Raw genomic sequence first — 23,329 nt, 5'->3', positions numbered from 1 at the left:
CCCTGGGCCAGTGAATTAACCACAGGCGTATCCTTCCATCCGCAGCAAAGAAAGAATAGGCACTAGTTGGGGCAGGAATCAAAATGCCAAATAACTGCCAGTACCCATGCCTGCCAAGAAAAATGCCCAGATACCTGTGGGCAAACCAGACAGCCACATTTCAGTACCTTCCTGAGAACGGATTATTCCTAATAGCGCTGCCAAAGTCTGGCAACCTGTATTATGCTCTTTCCAGATGTACCTATTTCTTTCTGGGATAAAACTCTTGTGAACATGCCCTCGCTCAGGCACACCCTCCCTGCTCTTCAGTAAAAACAGCAGCTATCCAAACACTCAGCTGTCTCCATTATCCTTAGAGAGCCAGGCACTCTTGGGCAAGACAACAGTATTTTGTGTAATTATTAAGAAGCAGTGGTCGCGTCAGTGAAGATTCTTGTTTTCATTGAATATTTCATTCATTTCTGAACATAAGCAACCACTTAGCTGCAGTTGTCTAGATGCAGAGGAGGAAACACATGCTATTCTTGGCTGGACTGTACCTCTGTGGGAAGCAGCAGCAGCCTCCTTACAAGAGCCTCTGTCGGCTGCATGATTTAGCTACGCTTGTGACTGTCCTAAACTTCAAGCAAGGACGTGCCTCCAGGTTCTGAGAACCACCAAATGCGAAGGCATGCAAAACACCCAAAGGTAGTCTGGATCCTTCATCTTATACTCTGTTCACCCGAAGCCCATTTGCAGACAACACTCTCCAAAGCCAGGAGTTCAAGGCTACTTTAGAAATTCCTCTCCAGGCTGACCACTTGAGATGCTGTCACTCAGCATCAGCTTATTGGGCCGAGTATCACTGGACCCCACCTCAGTGTCAAGCTTTCATTAAGTGCTGACTCATCTCTGGCCTAAGTTTTCAGACCACCTCCCAAGTTAGTCTCTAACCAGTCTGCTAATAAGAAGATAAGGCACTCAGTCTGTCATGGTTTTAAGGAAGCAGAAATATCACATGCTGACAATTGAATGAAAACATTTACAGAGAAATAGTTTTGTAAAACAGCTCTGACTAAGCTGTTGCTTAGGACTGAAGTCAAGATATGTAAGCCAAAAAATGCAGCTGCATCTTTTCTAGCTGAACCTAGGAACAGCTACGTGTACTGGAAAAACCTTTGACTGGAGAAAAGAAAAAGTAAGGATACTGTCCTAATAAAGGACTATATCTGGAAGCAAGTGTGACCTCTGTGGGTGTCTCATACCTTTAGCAAAGCAAAGACAGTGATGGCTGTGGTCTGCTCTTTAACTGCTAAATGACAGTGCTTTCATTTCATTGACATCTGTTGCAGTTACTACTGTAGTAACAGTTACAATCAGAAGCTGGACTTCAGAGCAATACCACAGGCAAATTTTACAGCCTGAAATTTATAAACAGAAAAACTGAGATAGAAAGGGATGAGCTCATGCAGCATGTTTATGCAGACACTTAATTGCACATGTTTTAATGTAGAAAGTGTTAGGCAGTACCACTGGAAGAACTTAGATTATAACTGGTCGTTGTGAGCCTTCAATATTTGTCAGCAAATTTGAGACTACAACTTGTCACTTTTTCTCCTTTTTTTAAAATTATTTTTAAGTTGCTCTGTTTTGGTTTTAATTTTCTTGTCTCATCCTTGAAAGAAGCCAGGACATTTCTGAGGGTTTTTTTTGTTTTTGTGTGTGAAGAAAACACACAAACAATCAAACAACCTGGTGCCTATTGAGAGCCCAGGTCAAGAAGTCTGTTTTACTTGTTATCTCCCATGAACTCAGAATCTAGCTACAGTTCAAAAAAGGTCTTAGTCTGGAAACCAGCAGGGTGAGCAGTACACAGTCCACTTTTAAAAGGACTAGGGGATGTGACACTAGAGCTCAAGTATCAAAAGTGGCCCAGGGAGAAAGCCACTGTGTTTGACAGGCACAGCCTGGTGAGCCTTTAAGCAGATCAAGCAAATGTACCTATGCTGGCGGGAAAGGGTGCAAACATTAGTGAAAGCTAATGAAGACTGACCCTGCAGTTGGCCTCTACTAAAGCCAAGGACTTCTACTACAGGTCTGTTGCATTTTCCTTATAGTTCCAGGCATTCTAGCACTGATTTTTCCTTCTGGTCTTAAGGGCAGTTTGGGGCTTGTATCTTTGGTATCAACAAAGCAATACAGAGACTCAAAACCAGTGTACTCAATCTGCAGGTAATTGATCTCCTTATGAGATACTGTTACTCAGGGAAGGTTATGCTTCTCTCTAGTTTTGTCTAGAAATTCCCTCCAGGAAATGGAAACTACGAGTAATACATCTGTTTTCAACAAAGAGCTGTAGTTTTGAATTGATGTATCCTGAGAAAAAGAGTTTTGCTTTGAAATTACTGCTGATTTCTTTGGGAAATAATTATTAACTATGATCACAAAGAAGTAGAATAGCATTCTTCTTTTTATGCCCATGAAGACTGTCACTTAAAACCAGTGCCCACTGGTGCAGGTCTTAAAAGAACTTCAGTCTAATTCTTAACCCAGACCAGCATTATGGAAAGCTGTACTTCTGCAAACTACACAGTTCAGCCTCCCTGAAAAGTTTGCCAGCCTTTACAGATTTACCCATGACAAAGCAAAACAGTTGCCAAGCCTGAATTTATACAGCTAAATAAATCACTTTTCAAGTGTTTAAATATCATTGTGAGCGTGAAAAGATGAAATGTGCTGTATATCATCTCTCCAAAACCAGAAGGAGTTATATTATAAATAAACAGAGTTTGCTTGGTATTAGGGACATAGGAAATTCCATTCAAGAACAGACAAATGGCACATCTTGTCTGGTATCCTGCATCTGGCACAGGCCTGTAGCAGATGCTTAAAATATTTGGCTCTCTTGGTTCCAGTCTCCTCCGTTCCACCTACCACCAATGTTATAAATCACACAGTTTTGCTAACTGCTGGTGTGAGTCTCTTTCCTGCTCACTTGTATAACGTGGGAGTCGGAAGCATGGGCCAGATAACTGCATATCTGCCCTGTGTGATAGTTATAACTGTGGCGGGTGCTGAACCTTGGCCGATCTGTGACTCTGCCTGTTTCAGAACATATATGGTATTACTGCCTGCATTGCCTAAGTATCCAAACCAAGGGGCACACAAGTAAGGACTATGCTTGGCTCCAGAGAAAGGGGAGGAAATCCTCTCTCTTATCTGCCCGTAGCTAGCAAGCATACTCATCATTTCTAGGCTGTCATTAATTGACTGCCCTCTTACTGTAAAGGCATTGCCACCTAACTGCACTTAGAATCACAGAATCATAGAATCACAAGGTTGGAAACGACCTATAAGATCATCCAGTCCAACCATCTCCTCATCACCATTGCCACCACAAGCACTAAACCACATCACGCAGCACGTCATCCAGACGCCTCTTGAACACTGCCAGGGACGGCGACTCCACCACCTCCCTGGGCAGCCATTCCAGTGCCTGACCACTCTCTGAGAGAAAAAGTTTCTCCTAATGTCCAACCTAAACCTCCTCTGGTATAACTTCTAGCCGTTTCCTCGGGTCCTACTATTTGCCTGGGAGAAGAGGCCAGACCCTTTTGCACCACAACCTCCTTTTAGGAAGTTGTACAGTGCAATGAGGTCTCCCCTGAGCCTCCTCTTCTCCAGACTGAACAATCCCAGCTCCCTCAGCCGCTCCTCATAAGACTTGTGCTCCAGACCCCTCACCAGTTTTGTTGCCCTTCTCTGGACACACTCCAGGACCTCAACATCTTTCCTGTAGTGAGGAGCCCAAAACTGAACACAGTACTCGAGGTGCAGCCTCACCAGTGCTGAGTAGAGGGGGCTGATCACCTCCCTGCTCCTGCTGGCCACACTATTTCTAATGCAGGCCAGGATGCCGTTGGCCCTCTTGGCCACCTGAGCACACTGTTGGCTCATGTTCAGCCGAGCATCAACCAACACCCCCAGGTCCTTCTCTTCTTCACACTCATCCAACCACTCGTCCCAAGCCTACACCGCTGCATGGGGTTGTTGTGGCCAAAGTGCAGGACCCGACACTTGGCCTTCTTGAACCTCATCCCATTCACCTCAGCCCAGCGGTCCAGCCTGTCTAAATCCCTCTGAAGGGCCACCCCACCTTCAGGCAGATCGACACCATCTCCCAGCTTGGTGTCATCTGCAAACTTGCTGAGGGTGCATTCAATCCCCTCATCTAGGTCATCAATAAAGATATTAAACAGGATGGGCCCCAGTACCAACCCCTGGGGGAGTGCCGACCCCTGGGGAAACTTAATGCGTGATGACCAAAAATTAGATTAGGTTAGTGTCTATCCAGCAGAGTTTGCTTTTGTTCTGTCTTTATTGCAGTGGTTATCAAAATACAGTTCACCAAACAAGCATCTCACCTAACTCAGAATTCTCTCTTTAGAAGCCTTGTTCTTCTACATGTTATCACTGGTATATGTATGCATCTGAAAAAATACTTGTGGAACTCGTCCCTACCAGAAATATGCTTCCCAAAATTTCCCTTCATTTTCCACAGTCTTGTTCACAACCAACATAAATTCAATGTCACAATCTGTTTAAGACCTCTAAAAACAAACAAACAAACAAAAACAAAAACAAAAGCAAGACGACAAAAAAAAAAACAACCCAAACCTTTCAATTTGAAAAGTTTTGTGGTTTTTTGTTTGTTTGTTTGTTTTTGTTAATTACATAGCACCTACTTTGTGTTCACCTGTGAGATAAAGAGGGTTTTTTTTAAAAAAGGCTAAGGAGAATTTATGACTATGTGTAACTTCCAGTTGTGATTCTTTCATGTCATCTTACAAAAGCAACAGGAAGAGAGTGGGAGCTGTAGAAATTATCGCCTCAAGTCTAGGCTATATTATTCAAAAACAGAAATTTAGTGTCCCTGAATTTGTGCATATTTTCTCCACAGTTGCTGAGCACTGCTGTTCTTAAGGAATATCGTAAGAATCTTTATATATTAATAAGGGAAAATTTAATCCTGATGGTGCACCCAGACTGTTAGGTATCATTTCAGCTGTTGGCATTCTCCAAGCTCAAAGATTATCCGATTTTGGCTCCATCCTACCAAACATAATTTTCAGTGTCAAAGGTGTAAATCTAGACCAGACCTTTGATCCAGCAACCCCAAATGTGTGCCTGTCTCAGCCACAAACCACGGACTTTGCACTGCCAATCTTCCTGAAAGCACTGAACACATTAAAGCTACCAAGCAGCAGTTTGCATCCTTTAACATGCTCCAAATCAAATATGCATTTGGAAACAGCTGGGCTCAATACTAGCAGGAGCTCCGTGACTTTCTGCACTTCTCCTGTTGTACAACAAGAGTCACTTCTAGAATATCCGTCTTGCTTCACTCAGGAACAGAAGTAGAGTTTTTTAAGGCAGACGAATGAGTCAGCCACTTGCTCCAAATAAATGGTAATGGTGTTCCAAGTTTCCTAGACAGCTTCAAAAACTACATAGAGAAATTCAGCTGCTTGATATATTGGGTTATGCGCCTCACATTTAAGACAACACAAAATCATATGCTTTTTAATCCAGATAAAAGTTGCTTTACTCACAGCAGTCCAAAGCCACCTCATTTTGTCTCTGTCCTCTACTTACATGCCGGTCGCCTTGTTTGTGCTATTCTCAGGAGCAAAAGCAGCACCCTTTATAGTTAAGAAAAGCATCTGAGGCTCCCAGGCTGCCACAGATATGCTAAATAATACTAAGAATATCAGTGATTGTGATTGCATATGTCCATTTGTATAACAAGAATGTTAATACTTTGCTTTCTGAAGATATGTAATCCTGAATTAATATAATATGACAAACAGGGCATGAATTAAAACTTTAAAAGTACAGTAAAATAGACTATCTATTTGGAAAAATAATTGTAAGGCAATATATAAAACTACAAAAATAATTTCTTTACTTTAAAATTTGCCTTAACCAGAAACATAACTCCTTCCTGCCTCAAGAAAGCTGAATACACTGACTCATGTCTTTAAGTGTCATGGCAAATTTGTTCTTTTATAATGTGCAGTAGTCTAGCTTTGAACTTTTGATTTTTGGAAAAGGCAGAGCGGAAAAATGTTTTCATGGGAGAGGAGTGCACATTCCAGAACTGCCGACTGTTATTCGTTTATGAGGGGGGAGAAAAAAAATCTGCTTAGATTTTAGGGTTTGGTTGATGCAATTTGTTGTTTTCTGCTGTTGGTTTTGTGTCACTCTACAGTGAAAGATTCCAGTTTTCACCCTCATTTTTCCAGCTTTCACTTCTTCGAATCTTTGAATAGTTATTATTTATATACAAAGTAGTCCACAGAGAAAATAACTTACAGCTTTCTGTGAATTACAGAGCTACGCACAAGCATCATGTGGGAATGCAGACAAATTTTACTCATAAAAATGAAATAAAAGAAAATGTGAGCCTTTCATGGTGTCTTTGTAACCTGAGCAACAGTTTTAAACACAATTTTCTCTGTTGTCTCCTGTTTAACTTTTGATTACTTCAAAAAATAATAAAATAGAAAAATAAATTTTCTGTAGTTTATTTATTCAACTACAGTAAAAAATATTTCTCTGATGTTCGGAATATTTTGAAGATTATTAACATACATGCTTTCTTTCCTTCCTTTCCAGAAACAGAAGAAAGTGCAGACAGCTAGAGCCCTTCTCATTTGATACTCAGCACTATTATGTTCTCTTCATTGCCGGATGTCAAGTCTCAATATCAGAACAGCTTCAGTGAAGTACTCTCCTCCTAAGCCGAGGTAATTTTCTTCCTAACAACTTGTTTTTAAGCATTACGGAAGTCTTCTGTTCCCTGCCAATGCCTATGAAACTTTTTCTGGGGAGAACATTTTGCTATGAAGCATGGCATCAGTCGTCCCAAAAGACTGGAACGCTGACACTTTCACTACCAGGCAGGCAGATTTAAGCCCATCTGTTATTACAAATTTAGCAGTAATGCATTATGAGCACATGGATTTCGGTTTGGAAAGCAACTGGAAGTGTCCGTTCCTTTCCCTTCATAAACAGAATATTGACATGATAGATGCAATGTTCTGGATTCATGGCTTGTCAGAAGACAACTGTATAACCACTAGGGATATGTCAGAGACTACATTTTGTGATGCACTGGCAATAAGAGCTAAAGTCACTGAGGACACAGAGAAAAGTCTAATACTGGAACAATTAACAAGTCTTTCAAAGTTTCATTTCCTTTGGAAAATTGTTGGCTTTGAAAAAATCTATCTTGTCAGAAGTTCTAAGACAAAAGGAAGAAGCTACATGAAAGTACCTGTCCTAAGCCAGATGAGGAGAAAACTCCTTCATGCCCAAAGCCAGCTGTCAGCATATTCTTTGGGGAGAGAGATCATCTGCTTCTCAGGCACTTGCATACTGAGATAAGGTTCTGCTTAGTGGGATGGATCCTACTTCAGCCTATTTTATAAATATTATTCACTCAGCATGAAAAACTGCATTCATGAGAGCTTACCAGTCCTTGGCCAGCAGCATCACATTTCCTCCCAAGAACACAATCGTGCAGTGTGGGACTGATGTGATCAAAGTCAGCAACAGGAACATGCAGCTTTGGACGCAGGCTAGAAGGCATCAGTTCACTGCACTGTATTCCAAAAATAGGAGGTGGCTTCTGTTGCATCTTATCTAAGAATGCAAAGATGCAATTAGTCTTGGAACTAGAATACACAGCAAACATTTTCATAAAGATTTATACCCTCACACAGCTTCAGTGTTTCCCCTCCTTTCCTTATACATCAGTAGTCAAGACACTGGTAGGATTCTCTCTGTTGCCCTGGTAGAAATCTGCATCTTTCATAACGTAAGATGTAGTTTGTACCTTCTTTCCCTCCCTGCAGTTGAAAAACTAAGAAGTTTCTAGTAATGCACACCAATGTAGCTGAATTGTGGTAACCTGAGTCAGAAAAAAAAAATACTATTCGTTTAGATAATTAATTGTTTTAAGTAATGTTCAAGTAAATGTGATACTGTATTAATACCAGCACAGAAAAGAAAAAAAAAAGGAAAAATACAGATGTAGGTGCACAGGGAGATTCTTATTAGTATCTCCAACAAAGTTGCCTCAGGCTCCACATTTGCTTTCAAAGCAATGAAATTCTATTACAGGGCAGTAACCAACGTGGCACATAATTTTTTGAGGTCATTTAAAGCTTGCCTGTTAAGCAAACATTACTCTGAATTGTCTTCCAAGGATTCATATTTCCTGTATACTTGCAGCAATTTTTTGTCCTATCTGTCTCCTAAACTATCATTTTGAACCACTGACAAACTGTTTACCTAAAACTAGAACTTTCTTTCCATTGCCTTTCTGTTATTAATATTCCTTAAGTTACTTTTCAGCTTCCACTCAAGGTTTGCTGCAATAGTTTTTTCTTTTTGTGGAAGTCCACTCTACTTTACCATGGATCTCAATTGAACTAGAATGCACATAATACTATGTGAACTGTAAAAGACAATATAACTTAACTTACCCAAAATAGGTTGAATCAAGAGTTTTAAGAATAATCCAAATTATATTTTTATTAGCTAGTAGAGCCAATAAGCCATTGAAGCTCTGTACTCTTTTTCCCACGTGGCACAGAATACACTAATTTCACCATCCATAGCAAATTGTAAAAATCCCGGTAAAACAAAATGCATTTTCGTACTTTTATCAATTTTTACGACTTTCTTAGCACTCAGTAGGAAACTTGAAGGACTTTATACTAAGCAGTATTATTTACAGAGAAGTGTTTATTGCTGATATTCTTTAGGTGAAATATATGCACTTGCATGCTTGCATATATTTATGTATGAAATCATATGTGTTTTTAGTAAAGTTTGATGTCAGATATTTTAGACCAACTTACAGTTTTTAGTAATGCAAATAGAGAGGCAAGTTATTCAACATCCATGAACACGTCAGTTTAAATGCAATAGGAGATTTCTTATAATGCCACCTGCTTGCATGTGTCTTTATAGAACTTGTATTTAGAATCAGTCTGTCAGCAGAATATAAATCTTTGTCTTTTTGTTGTTGTTGTACTGGGTTTCTTTTTAGTGCTGACTACAAAGGCTTATTTATCAACATAAGTGGAAGTTACATATACATATACCAATATAAGTGGCAGCCAGTGTATAAACAGAGTGAATAGCCATGATTCAAGGCATTCCTTTTTTTAAGCGTTATCATTTTATTTAAGTATCCAAAGGCCATGCAGGCAAGAAATTAGTCCCCGTCTTGTGAGATGGAAATATTGCTCACCTCTCTTTGCAAAACCACAGGCAATGAAATCCAAGTGATTAAGCCAAAGCTAAATGCTTTCCTCATCTCAAAAAGGTGGCACCATGCAGTTCAGCTGAGTTGTGGCTACCTGAAAAAGGGAAGAATTTGGCCACCTATGTCCGAAAAGAGACATTTTAAACTTGTTCTAACCAGAGCATAGGTTCTGCTAAGCTGAATGATTTCACAACGCTGAGTTATTTCCCACGTTTCTTTGTTGCTCCAATAAAGTAAAAAAATGCAGGAATTGCAAAGTCATATGATCCATGGAAGAGAGAATAGTGTGGTTTCTAAGAAAAATATTTATTACCAAGCAAGCTGTATTGATTTATTAAATGACAGCTTCCCATCAGAGTGTTTGTTTATATGTGCTTGAAACCACAATGGTTATATAAAGCCAGGACATTATTTGTTTAAAGGCATCCACTTGTGTTTTTCTTAATAGAAATATCAGTACATGACAACGCCAGGTTTGCAGAAGCTCATCCAGGAATAAACTCCTGAAGAATTATTTTTTTCCTAGAGCATCCACTAAGCCAGTGCAGGCACTGTGTCTCATTGCTAGTCTTCTAACATAAGATTTATAGGATGTTATAATTAACAACAGGTGGCAGGGAGCACTGTGTGCACGGCAAACAAACTGAAAAGACTAGCAGCTCAGGAGACACTTATGAATCATCAAAACTTTTCCCTGGATAAACTCAAGTAGTAATCCTGGTAGGTTTTATAGCTTTCTTTCTTTCTTTCTTTTTTTTTTTTTTTTTTTTTTTTTTTTCTCACTGCCCTCTCCCTTTTCCTTTTTTATGTCAGCGATTAAAGACAACTCTCTATATCCTAACACATTTGTCCTTACATTACTTATCTTTTCCAGTTTTATGCTAACCTATCCGTGAAGTCAGATGAATTACACTTCCCTATCACTGAGCACTTCTTGGAGAAGTGCAGACAAGTCCATGCACAAAATTTTTAAATGATACAGGTTTTTTTGTCTCCAATTTTCCAGCTCTCTCAAACTCACATTCCGCACAAAAGAAACCATACAGAAAAATAAAAAGTTCCATTCAAGATACGCACAGCCTCCACCTCAGTTTCAAGAACACCACGTTTTCAGTTCAGGACTGAGAAAAGAGGGAGGAAAACACTGAGATGCATGTGTATAGGAACTGTTGAGTCATGGCCTGAACCACTGATTGATCACTTGAGGCAAGGACTGGGTCAGCTGTAGGAGCACAAGTGAAGGCAATTCACCTGTGTGACCAGCCAGGCTCCACCCCTCCTAGATCCCATTTAAGGGCTGACTCCTGGGAAGGATCTCCTTCTGGAGATCCCTCCTTTTTGGAGTTTTTCATTGCATGTTGAGATTCTTGGATATGGTTGAGCATTTCTTTTTTGATTGTCTCATTTCCACCATAATAATCTTTACAACTAGAACATCTGTAAAGTACCATCCTAACCGTACCACTCTTCCAACTGTACATTTGTTGACTGCGTACATGCAAGTGGGCAAAACAAAAATATGTCCTAAATTAATTGTAGTCTGTGCAGTTAAACAAGTGCTATTCTTTTTCCATTGTTATTTCTGATGTGAAAATGAAAGTGAAGGATGGAATGCTAGGAAGGGCTTTATTGACACAATCAAAGGAGGATTCATCTGACATCTACCAACTGATCCAACTTTCAAGAGTCTTTTCCAGTGTACTAACCCGAGGAGGATAAGACATTCACAAGATAATCATATGTTGTAACGTAATGATTATAGTAAGGAACTTGCATTTGGCTTTCATTTTTTTTTTTTAATAAGAAAAACAATGTTTTGGGTAATCGGCCATATATTCTCACTGAGCAGAAAATACTTTAAATGCATTGACTAGTAGGAAAATATAAATAGGAATGTTCAAACAAACGGGAAAAAAAAAATACCCAACAACAGTATTTATACTATAGAAGGGATTTGAGACTTTTACTGAGACATTCCACATTCTTGCCAATATAGTTCCCTCACTTCCTCTACAAATAACTCTGATGCATGAGATTAGTTTCTACTAAAGCCTTTTTAGGGTGTTTCTTCCCTTTCCTTACCTCCTGCCCCCCGCCCCCAAGTACAGTTGAGTCGTTAACCTTAGAGTTCTTAGCATTACTGCACTAGAGAGTAATGACGATTCTTGGTTTTTGCTACCAGGCTGCCAACATGAACACAGGGTGGTAAAAGTGTGAGTACTTTACAGCATAGGGAACTAAAACTCTTCACATTAACTGCAGAAGCGCATATATTTTTCCTGAACATATGGAACCATTTTACCCCAGGGCTGGATATTAATTAGTACTTGGGATAATCTAGGCTGTGACAATGCTACATAGGTGTGCATTTACTAATGTATTTACATACATTTCCATAATGGAAAGTGATCAGTTTTTAGTGAGTATGCTTTATAATTCTACAATTGGACTACATCTCTCAAATCCGCCAGCAGATATTAAGTTGTGTGCTTATTCAGCACAGCCTAAAGTGTCACCAATGTTTTGGATAAGACATTGAGAACTGTAGTCTCAATTAATTTTTGCAGATCTGCTTTATTGCCTAGCAGTGACTATTGTTATGATGAAGTTATCCTGCTGGTTGCAGACTTTGCATTGGATTAAAATTCACATAGCAGTGTCCATCTATAGCTAGACACTAGTTGCCCAAGGGATAGCTTGTTATTCTGGATAATTAATCAGAGGTGATGGGAAATTTTTCTTAATGTTCTTGATAATCTCCAGGGCATCATCCATGAGTGAAGTGTTGGCCTCACTGAAGTGGAAAGCAAGTTTCATCAGTAAAGAGGGGAGGCCAAGAGTTTTCTCACAAAGCACTTAACGACCTGGTGTCATCTGGCAAAGTTTCTCTGCGCAGTCTTTTTCCGACTTGGAGAAATAGCTCATTTCTATTACATATTTCATATGCATACATACATACCAAGACCCTCATTTTGGTAACTGTAGACATTTTAAGGAAGGTTCTACACATTCCTTAGAGTAAATAGTTTGTAAAGGGCTTGAATTTATTCCAAACAAAGTCTGTCAGTTCTGTGTGCTTGAAATCGCATCCTTGGTAGGAGAATGTTTCTGCACAGAGAGAATGAAGGTAAATAAGACTGTCTAAAATGCTTGGAGATTCAAGTCTTTCACTAGAAACAGTCCAAAGACTATTGCTCTGTAGAGTGAAGCTAGCCTCAAAGATCATTTTTATTTATTTTTTAAACAAAGAAAACCTTCCTTCTTTTTATCAGATGTCCAAATTTAGAGATTTAATAACTGGGTTACTAAAAATAATCACTTTTAAAATATCACTATTTTTTATCATTTCTTCCAGTAACATTTTATTTTTGAGACTAGCCATAGCTTCTAGAACTTACATATGTAGAGACCAAAAGGAGGTGCTTTTCTTATTGATGTGCTTCAGTATAACTAGATGAAAGTAGAAGAAATTTAAGAAAAACTGCAAGTATATTCAATTCAAAAGAAGAATCCTCCCCAACACGAATCTGTCAGACTTTTTGTTTTAAACTCTTCAATGATTTAGACAGATGTTAAATCCCACTGAAACTGACTCAGCAATTTATTTCCTCTAGTCAGCTCTTTCAGGTGTGATTTATTAATTGTAAATCTGAGAGATGAATTAGCACTTGGCATTTTTATTAGCTACTCATTGGTTTAGCCATCCTTGCTCTAAAACCAATATTTTCCTCAGCTGAATCTATTTAAAATAGAGACATTTTAAGAAATGTAAAATAAAGATATAAAACAATTTGATCGTGGAAGTTAGGATATACTGGATGGAAGTATAAAGTCTCAGTTATAATTTGACTGATTTTTCATTTGTGTGTTGTAAAAACATACAAAATGTCTTTAAATGAGTAACTGCTGAACACAATCAGATCTTGATGTATAGATTTTGCCAATCTCATAAAGAGAGCTATAAGCTTTGCATTCCTTCTTTTGCATTCCTGGCTCAGTAAATTTGACTCAATTGAGAGCATACCATGTTATTGCTGAATGCTCTCATTTTGAGCGCTTCATGACAGTTTCCGTGTAGCAGGAGCTAACCAAATGCTTATTTTTTCATATTGCTCAGCAGCACCATGAACTCTAGTATGGACACTTCAACGGGCTTATTTCTCTTTATGACTAATTCAAGTTCTCCATAAGAGGTTCTCAAAGGTCTCAGCACCTCTCTGAATACAGCAAAAGCACCTGGCTTTCTGCATTTAACTACAGTTGTGAAAGTCTATAATTCACTGAAATATCTCCAATCTGAAAGAGAAATATTGCAGGTAGGTACTTAGATGTTTGTTAACACTGTTTCTTTTACTTGAATGGAAATTAGTACTGGCATCTTGCTTTTGCACTGTGCTATTTCCTAAATTACTCAGCAAGGAAGATAAGACATTTCTGGGGTAAGGTTAATACATGTGATGAGATCTACATTTCAACACAGGACTTGGATACAGGATCTGTATCCATATTATTCAGGCACTGAACTTCCACTGAGCAGGAGTCAGGCCACCCACAGCTTGTGTAAGTGTTACAAGTTCTTTTCACGTGCCTTATTTTCCCATTTGTCAAAACACAGTTACAGCACACTCTTTAACATCAGGGTTAGGATGGTAAACTGATTATTGTTTGTGAAGTAATGACATGCTGAAGGCTGTTTACTAATACTCAGTGAATGCAAGGGTAGAACTACATTATTTCTGCCATAAAAAACTTGCAATCTTACTACTTATTTGCAAGAGACATTTACTACCTGAGCCGTTTACATGTCCTATGATTCTGATCCAAAACTGCTATGAATACTTCAGCCAGTGAAGTTGCTGTCATTGGCGTGAGTCTTTCATTTGAATTCTTTTAAACTGGGATAAATTAACTATCTGCTGATATTTAAGCTTTAATTTGTTGACCTGAGTCTCTTACTTACGGAAATGTACACATGTGCCTGTACACATGAGAACACATTAAAAAAGTTTTTCTGGGGGGAATAGGCACAATAAAACATCTCAAGTAAAATGAAAGATAGTATTGAAACAATACAAGCTATGCTGTATTTTTTCTGTAGGAACGAGAGATAGGAAAGACGAAGGCTCTTTGCAAGAATGAATTATCATAAACCTTGCAGTGAATGGTGCAACACTAAAACTATCCAGCAAAAATATCCTCTGTGCTTCTGTTCCTTTATTAAATGAATGAGAACTAAGTCAGATAAAGACCATGCAGGTGTTGTATGCTTGTCTTTATATCAACTCTGCTCACACCAGCTCAGATCTGTATAGACATATTCATTTACTGAATATTATTTTTGGAAAAAAATGCGTCATGGTGAGGGAGTGGAGGAGAAAACCAGTAACATACTGAAGATATTTAAATTCTGCAGAAGTACCAGTTAAAAGTCACTTTTCTGTGATCTTCACATTCCACAGCAATTTTGGCTCACTTACAACGTCAGCCGAATAATTTGGCTTGAACAGAAGCTACTGTTTTATTCTTCTTAAATACCATACTCTGGTAATGTATTTATTTCCTCTCAATCTTACCAATATAATTCCACAACACATACTTCATAGGGAAATTTTATGGAAGACAACCCACAAGTTTACAAATGAATGAAGTCATACACTTCATACTCTAACTTCTTTTGATTTTCAAACTGATTTTTTTTCTTTATTACAAGCCAATGTGCAATGCTTTGAAACACTCTACCCTTTTGAAATTAGAGATGCCCTTTGCTCTGCATTTTATAGAAAATTAATATTTATGATGAATTATGTATTTCACTTAAAAAAAAACCCTAAAAATTCATGTTTAAAGGTTAGGCAACTCAGCAACTTTCCTTTGTGCTAAATGTTTTAATGGGATATTGAGCAGCAGTTATTTTTAGCAAACCTACTGCTTCTTGCAAAAGATATAAATATTTCCATGAAATCAGTAAAATATCCACAAAACCAGAAAACAACCAATTAGCCTTCCCTTCAAACCAGTCACCATCTCTTGGGACTTTGGTTGCATGAGAGCTTCTCTAGAATGTATTTGAATTGCACTTCTTTGGACACAAACTATGTTGCCATTTACTCTAAGGTGTGAAAGTTAAGAATGGGATAAAACAAGTCAATCACACTCACTCATCAGAATAATTTGAATTCAGCCGTGCATTATAATCAGCCCATCTTCTGCTTTTGGCAGAGCTCCAACAATAGCTTTCTGGCATGACAGAAGGACAGATGCCAAGCCTTCATAGCAGGAACCTGTCTGCACTACTTCTCTCAAACTCACTGAGGTCTTCTTGTTTGTGACTGATTGCAAACAACACAAACCCACCAATCTTCCTCTCTATTTGAAATATCAGATTACTGGCAGTTCTGGATTTCCAAATGTAGGAAAACATTAAACCTGTCTTGTGAATCATAAGATAAAAAGATTTTGGTAGTTATCCACTGATGTTCAAGCCATTAGGCCAATATTTTCCAAGCTTTGGTCCATGTTTTATTTTAAAATGAAAGCCATAGTTTTCACAGGATCTGAACTTGTTATATTAAATCTTCACCATTTAAGACTTGACAGAATTAGCACACTTACCTTTAAAAAGACTATTACTTAAAGTACAGATCAGAACAAGCAATGAACAGATCTATAATGAATGCAGTAAGCAGAAGTAATTCAAACTTTCAGAAAGTTCAGTTTCAAAGTCTTACTACCCCCAGAACTCTGCAGATATAGGCTGCAGGTGTCCATTGCAGAAACCAGCTATTGCTATTGATGCTGAACCTAGCAGATCTGGAAAGCAGAGTAAGTTACATGAAAGGGTATGATTTGATGAGGCTTGGGACTGATGGGTCAAAAACCATTATCTTTAAAAAAAAAAAAAAATTCCCACTTCACAATATTTTGGAAATAAATAGGGAGGGAAAAAGAAAAAAATAAAAAAAAAACATCTATACAGATCTGGATTATTCTCAGACAAGTTGAAGATGGAAAATAATTAGATCATCCAGCCCATTTCCCTGCCAACACAGTAATGTTCTCTGCAATACATATTCTAGTGCTTAGGTTTTGTTGTTGTCTGAAGTCCCTTGGAAAGGGAGACTCCAGCATTTCCTTTGGATACATGCTGGCACACTACCAGGGAGGCTTTTCCTTCCCTATTTAGCCAAGCATTCCCTGTTCCTTCTCTTTTCCCTCCTTATTTCTTCTTCCACTAAAGAACCCTTCTTCCTCCTTGGTGCCTTCAGGAATCCACAGAGGATGATTTGCCAAGAGGAATACATGTTCCCAAAAAAGGCTATTCCATACTATGGAACCCGTTGCAAGCAGTTTTAGGAGAACATTCCTCTAGCCTCCTTTTGTTTACTGCCAGATGGGAAGAACACATCTGGAAAGTGCTTCAGCACCTTTCAACATCTTCAATGCAATAATTCTCCAGTATAAACTTCAGGGAGAGTATTTGTTAAACCCAAAGCTTGATCATCTCAGATCAGGTTAGGATTGCTGGAAGCGAGTCCCACTCTGAGCAGTAAGTTCACATACACCACGTAACTTGTGATTTGTCCTTTAAAATAAGTGGCTGGACGAAAGAGCAGAAAAATACAGAGATGTTCTTGGCCCAGTGGGCACAGAATGCAAAGTCAGCTCTCTGTCCAGTATGAGTGTACTTAGAACAGCATCAAATACATGTAGAACATTCACATGCAAGATTAAAATTGTGCTATACATGCAGTAGCTAACACATATTCCTTACAGGCAGTTCTGTTATTGACAGAGACAAGATTTACTACCATTCAACAGCCTGTGTGCAAGCTAAGTATCATGAAATCCTCATGTGTGCTTGTGAAGAGCTCCTTCTGTAGTTCCCACCAAAGCTGTGGCTCAGAAGGAACCACTGGACAAGACAGCCTGCTTATTTTCAGACATTTAAAGAGTCAGGTCAAGACAGGAATTTAACTGTGGTTTGCTAAACGGAAGCGTCTTCATGTTAACATTGTCAGATTGAGTAACACAGCCTTCTAACATAAGCAGTCCAAGTCTGCTACCTTGATGAAAACACTGTAGTATAGGTCATGATAAATGTCATTCCCAAACAGTAAGTTTAATTTTGCATTGTACAGGCCTAGCCAAAGCACTCGGAAATATTTTCTTAGAAGAACAACAAATGTTAAATATTTTTTTGTTCAAATTTGAGCAGGTGGACTTCTTAGTAGTTGGTCATGCAAAACAATTTGCACAACAGAAGAATTAAATTTCCATTACCTAATTCAAAAGACAGGATAAGTATAAAAGAAAAACAAAAGAATTTGATTGTAAATCTGTCTAGCTCCTTAAAGGAATAGAAATATTCTTGGATGTGTTCTCTCTTTTGATACATTTATACTGACTACAAATAGAAGGGCAAAAGTGGAGCATTACTTCCTGCAAACTGCCTCAGAGCATTCCCTGCTCTGGGGAAACAGGCAGAGGAGGCCTTTAGGGCACATTGTGGCTCCTCTGCTTAGCAGTAGGTTTAGTTTTTTTTCCTTCAGTGGGAGAGACCCCTTTCCCACTGAACAGTGAAAAAGGAGAGACTGGGAAGGCACTTGAAAACTTGTTCCATTTCAGTGAAAGAGCAAGCTTCATCCATTCCACTAAGCACTTCTGACAATAAATGATAAGGTAGCCTAAATGAAACTTTAAATTTAAATCTGTGCACTGTCAACCAGTTAATTTTGGGCAAGCCCTGTAAGGTTTCAAGTTAGTTTCAGAATAAAGATTGCACAATGTTATCTCAGAGTCTTTAGGATCTACCCAGTATTCTCTATCAGCAGTGTTTTGTCCTAAGCTTACAAGAAAAGAAAAAAAACTTTCTGTTGAATCAGCAGCCATCAAAAACAATATATAATAAAAAAAGAATACCCTCTTCATTAGAGCAATGCATGTAACTTACCTTCCGTAATACTTTTTACTTACTCTGTTAGATGCACAGTCAATCCGACAACTTACTAATAGCACAAGTTGCCTCAAAGTTCAGAGATGGGGGGAGAAATCAGATTTTAGACTTTCTACCCTCTACAAATACCAAGATAACTGGGAGAGGAGGGGGATTTTTTTAGGTATTCGCATCACTTTAACTCTAATCCAAAAGAAGTGGAAGCTTCTTTTTCCTAGATCTGGACCCTTGTACTTACAAAAATCAAAGAAAAAAAGAAAAAGCAACAACACACACACCCCACACACACCAAATACACCACAATCAAAGAATTTGGCAAGAAAAAAAACAGACATATGGGTGAGTAATGTTAAACTAACAAATCTACATCTTAGCACATCCAGGATGACAGTCCTTTTAATGAGCCAAGCTCTTTTTTCTTTCCGCAACAAGGAAAGAACATTTTCTTGTGTTACATTTCCTGTTTTCCTTTCATTCTTCCAGAAAGGGATGGTTCTTCTCGTCAGGGCAGATAATTCCACAGCCTATGGTACTGCTTTGATAAATGCAGAGGACGAGAAAGCTTCTTAAGTTCAAATTCCCATGAATAAGCACACCAGGCATCTTAGCCATACTTTGTAACAGTTTCCAAGTTCATTGATAACATTGCCTTGAAACTCTCCAGCGAGGAGGATGAAATTGTGTAAATACAGCAAAGTGTAATTAACTTTTCAATTTTGTAATGTCTAAAGTAACTTCTCTATAATGCCATTATGTTGTTCTTGGAAAGAACTACTGCAGAGCCAGATTACGCTCTGTTGCGTTCCCTTTCCAGACAGAAGAAGAATCCCTGTTCATCAGCCAAAAAGTTTGCCTTTTATCTTCAGGAACTTCATGGCTCTATATTCACATGTGAGAAAACCACCTTCTTTAATAAGCCTTGAGGGGTTTACATTCAACAGAACAACTGACAATGTGTGGCTCAGCAGTTGACAGCCTGCATCTGCCAACAGAAGCTAGCTTGACATAAACCATTTCCATTTCAGCTTCATTTGCTATTCCATACAATTTGTCTCTCAGCTGCTGCCTCATCCCAGCTCCACATCATGGAGGGACTGGAAATGCAGTGTGTGGCAGGCAGGAAAAGCTGGCAAAAACTGACTGTAACTCATGCTGTGCTCTGGTTCAGGGCAAAGTGCTTCCTCTGGTATTACAGTAACACCACTGAAACCATAGCTTGCCCAGCTCTGTACTCAACAGCACAGACATTTGTGTGTAAAATGACAGATGATGGCACCCATCTGTGTGAGAGACAGAGGACAAGTTATGTTTGTGGAGGTCATAGCCAAGTCCTCCAAAAGAAATGTCAATGAATTTTTAACTCCCTGCAAAGCAAACATGGTGTTAATCACTGATAACATCCAGCCTTTCCTCTGTCTCTCTGATGCTTAATCTCTGCCAGCTGCATAACAACTGCTAAAATAAATACGCAGTCCCACTAGTGAGTCCTTTACTTCCACTTCTGCTCACTCCCCCCCACCTCCCCCAATTCATGTTCTTGAGTTTCTCCAAAATAAAAGGGGAAAGAAAACATGGCAGCTTTTTTGACATATAAAAAAGGGACCTCAGTTTTGTGTCTCCTTTCATTAATTTCCAAAGCTCATGCAAGATGTAGTAATATTGCCCAATTATTTTAATGTGAGTAGTAGTATTTAACATGACACAGTCAGTCTCTGCAGAAGAAAGTAACTTCCTCAGACTCTAGAATGGCTGCTTAATGCCCTGACTCACTCTTTGTATTGTCTGATATGGGGATTCCACCAGAGTGTTCCACAGAAAGATGTATCTTCCAGGCAGATTACTTCCTCTTCTTTATAAAGGTTTTGATATTCCAACTAACTAAAGAGAACAAATGTGTAGAAGCATAAAATCCTGAACTCCAAATCCTGGAATCACAGAATCATAGAATGCCTTGGGTTGGAAGGGACCTCAGAGATCATCTAGTTCCAGCCCCCTGCTGGAACCAGCTGCCACCAACTTACATCAGGCTGCCCATGAACACAGCAAGCCTGGCCTTGAACTCCTCCAGGGATGCGGCATCCATAGCTTCTCTGGGCAGCCTGTGCCAGTGCCTCACCACCCCCTGAGTGAAGAATTTCTTTCTAATCTTTCAAATCTCTTTTTACAGTAGTAAATTGTCATCTATCTTGGTTTTTAAATTTTTTTTTTTTCTTTTAGGTATCTTGGATTTGTCATAAAATTACATGTGAAGAAAAACTATACATATATATATATTATATATATAGTTATATATAGTTGTCATGTATTTTGTAGATAAGATATATGGCTTCTTAGATCGACTTCCCTATGGCAAGGTCTGATGAGCATTTCAAATTAAATGCTTCCTCTAAACTATCTGTAAATTCTTCTATTATAGTCCACATCTATTTTATTGGTTTGCTAGGGGAACTAAGTTTCCGCTTTTCTTATGAGCATCTCATGGAAGGAGTCCAATGCAGTAAGAAATACATCAAAATCATCAACAAGAAGGCTTTATTATTTTGTAATTTATTTCCTGCTGTTAATTCCTTAGCTGATTTATCTGATTTCTGACTGATTTCACAGGTCACTAGACTTGCCAACACATTTTTGCTTTAAGTCACTTCCTTGCCAGACCAAATGGAGAAATAAAAAGTCTTCAAAAAGAGAAGAAGCATATCTATCAGTCTTCCTGCTTCCACTGCTGAATACAAGACAAGATAGGAAACGAAACTATTACAGGCAATAAAAGGGGCATGCATACTTCTTATGCATATGCACACACTCTTTATATTCCATGAAGGAGACAGTTTTAATGAGTAGAATTCTAGGAAATATTTCAAAACCAGTAATACTGGACTCTTCAATCATGGATTAGGACTTCTTTGTGGTACTCTTAATACATATAGCAAGAATGTAGCCTCTGAACTAAAAGGCTTTTATGCTAAACTAGATCTTCCAGTTCTCTTCTTTCAGTTCTCCTCTTTTGTCAGTGTGCTTCACAAACCTGCCAACATTAAAACCCACCTTGGAAAGCAAGGACAAGTCTTGTATTTAAAACAAAACACTCTGTTACTAGAAACTCAGGTTATTTCATGCTAGAAATTTAGCCAAAAAGACAAAAGTGCAGATCCCACCACAAGCACTCCCTGAGAGAAGGAAGCTTCTCAATAATGCAATAGGATGGATGAGACAATGGCTTTCACTTCCTTTCCTGAGACACCATTCATGGTTTTCTATGGTCATGAACTCTAGAAATTTTAGAATTTATTTATTTCTACCCTGATGTAATTTTGCTTTGCTCACGGAACAGTCTGCTTTATTTGCATCCCTAAGATTTTACCTTTATTAAAGAATAAATCAATGGTAAGTTTAAATGTTAACTCAATTAGAGTGTTTATGTGGGGGCTTTGCACAATGTTTATGAGATAATGTTTGAAGTAAAATTCAGTCATGTTCTGTTTCTGATTTGTACCACAAAAATTGCAGTGCAGCTAGGAAACACACTTCAGTGAGTCACATCTTGGAAAAGCAACAGATAAATGGCTAAAAATGCAATAATGGTAGGTTATCAGGAAATAAACAGTAACTGAGCTAATAGACTTGTTTGTCATCGTGCTCACGACCACTTTTAGTCCATGTTTAGGATGAGACTTCAACCATCCAACTAAAGAAAACCAGTTATTACTCTTGATGATATAACACCCATAACAAAGGCAAAAAAGAACTGAATTGATATTTTTCTGCCAAGTAAGGGCACAAAGGTTGAGACTCTTGAAAGACAGGAATTTATGATTTCAGCCTCTAGCTGATCAACATCCCTTAACATTTTCTTTCACATCTCAGAATTCCTTGCAAATATAATGAATGCCTACCAATGTTTTAGTCTTCCAACATAGGTAGCATTATACCAGCTTCCCTGTGTAAAACTGAAGGGGTGTAATTTCCTACATACCTATAGGAGCAAAAGTGGAGATGATAAGTGCTAATAACTCTGCTGGTGTCATTATACATTTATAGTCTTTTTATTTTTCTACGTGTGAGCATTACACATTCACATATAAATGCCAAAGAAAAGAAGAGGTCACACTAAGTCATGAAATACAACTTATTTGTCCAAACAAAATTCCTTACTGTATTCAAAACATACTTTGCTTTAACTCTCCATCTCACCCTTACTTTTTGGCCAGGATCAGAACAGTGGTGGAAGTCACAGCCCAGTTCCTCCGTAAAGCAAATGCGTAGGCTAAGTCCTGTAAGCAACACACTGGCAGCATTCATCTCTGAACCTCTCCTGTTCCTTTAAATTTTAAACTCATTCCCACAGTTGGAAGCTTTTCAGTTAGGACTTCAGCTTTTGTCAGGAGAAATATTGCCTTTAACTCCTCTGTGTTGCCTCAAGACTGGATTTCCTACCTTGTAGAGACTGAATCAGCAACAGGACCAAAATAATTTTTACCTGAAGCAACCTCTTAAAATATATTAAAAAAACAGCTGTTCAATGCTTCCATTACATTTGCAAGCTTATTTTTTACTCTGGTACAATACTGACACCTCTTCAAAGTTGCTAGAAATTTATTTTGAAGCAGAAACAAATGGAAAGATGTCCAACGGGTCATTTGATTTATTGCAGTAACCCTCTTTTAAATGCAGTGTTAAAGTGATCGTGTGGATAAAAGTTAAGTACTGTGATTCTGTGGAAAGGTTTAAAGGAATAAGTGATACACATATGCTTTTCTAATTACAACTGTATGTGTTGGGTTTTTTTAAAGTTGTTTAAAAATAATGCTGTATCACTGTATAGTATGTGCAAGTTAAACTAAGAGTTTACTTCAGAGAAAAAAGTGAGAAAACATACCCTCCAGGCTAGATAGCAAAAGCTTTGGCACCTCTGAAGTGGATCTGGAATGTTTCTACACATAGGTGTGATTCAAAACAGTATACACACATTTCCAACAGCAAGATTTGTAATTCCTCACCATCCTACCAAAAATGCTAAAAGAGTCTGATAGTTTGTACTATCTTGGCTGAGCCTAGTG

At 38.4% G+C, this 23,329-nt stretch overlaps 1 protein-coding gene across 4 annotated transcripts in view; it reads left to right on the top strand.

Moving 5' to 3' along the window:
• The window catches only part of COL8A1 (collagen type VIII alpha 1 chain), an 86,356-nt gene that overhangs the window by 10,224 nt on the left and 52,803 nt on the right, over window positions 1–23,329 (top strand). For 2 of the 4 annotated variants that reach the window (XM_042810678.1, XM_042810675.1), the window contains exon 2: window positions 6,658–6,788. The gene's annotated coding sequence lies outside the window, so the exon portion shown is untranslated. Of the gene's footprint in view, window positions 1–6,657; window positions 6,789–13,436; window positions 13,636–23,329 lie in introns of all 4 variants that reach the window. The other 2 variants (XM_042810677.1, XM_042810676.1) reach the window with 2 other exon arrangements.

Source organism: Centrocercus urophasianus, unplaced genomic scaffold (genome assembly GCF_019232065.1).
Source record: "Centrocercus urophasianus isolate 14NV4802_14NV808 unplaced genomic scaffold, USGS_Curo_1.0 seq_12, whole genome shotgun sequence".
Classification (NCBI taxonomy): Eukaryota; Metazoa; Chordata; class Aves; order Galliformes; family Phasianidae; genus Centrocercus; species Centrocercus urophasianus.
Note: the sequence above shows the minus strand (reverse complement) of the source record. Positions and strands in the feature narration are given on the sequence as shown.